This window comes from Myotis davidii, unplaced genomic scaffold (assembly GCF_000327345.1).
Source record: "Myotis davidii unplaced genomic scaffold, ASM32734v1 scaffold200, whole genome shotgun sequence".
NCBI lineage: Eukaryota > Metazoa > Chordata > Mammalia > Chiroptera > Vespertilionidae > Myotis > Myotis davidii.
Genome location: NW_006293700.1, coordinates 1316210 through 1316440, shown reverse-complemented (window position 1 = coordinate 1316440; position 231 = coordinate 1316210).

Below are 231 nucleotides of genomic sequence, written 5' to 3'. Positions count from 1 at the left end.
GGCTCTCCCCGCCGCGGGTCTGGGGGCAGCTCCCTCCTCGCGTGCAGCCCCATCAGCTCGTTTTCTTTTTGGCGCTGCCCTTTGCCCTCCCATGGAGTCTTCTGTTTACTCTCCCTTCACTTCCAGGCACCCCTCGGCCACCCTCTGTCCACCGCCGTCACCCATTTTGTCCCCTCGGCCCCCTCACTCTCCACCTCCCCCCGGGTCGCCTTCTCGCAGGACTCTGCCCAC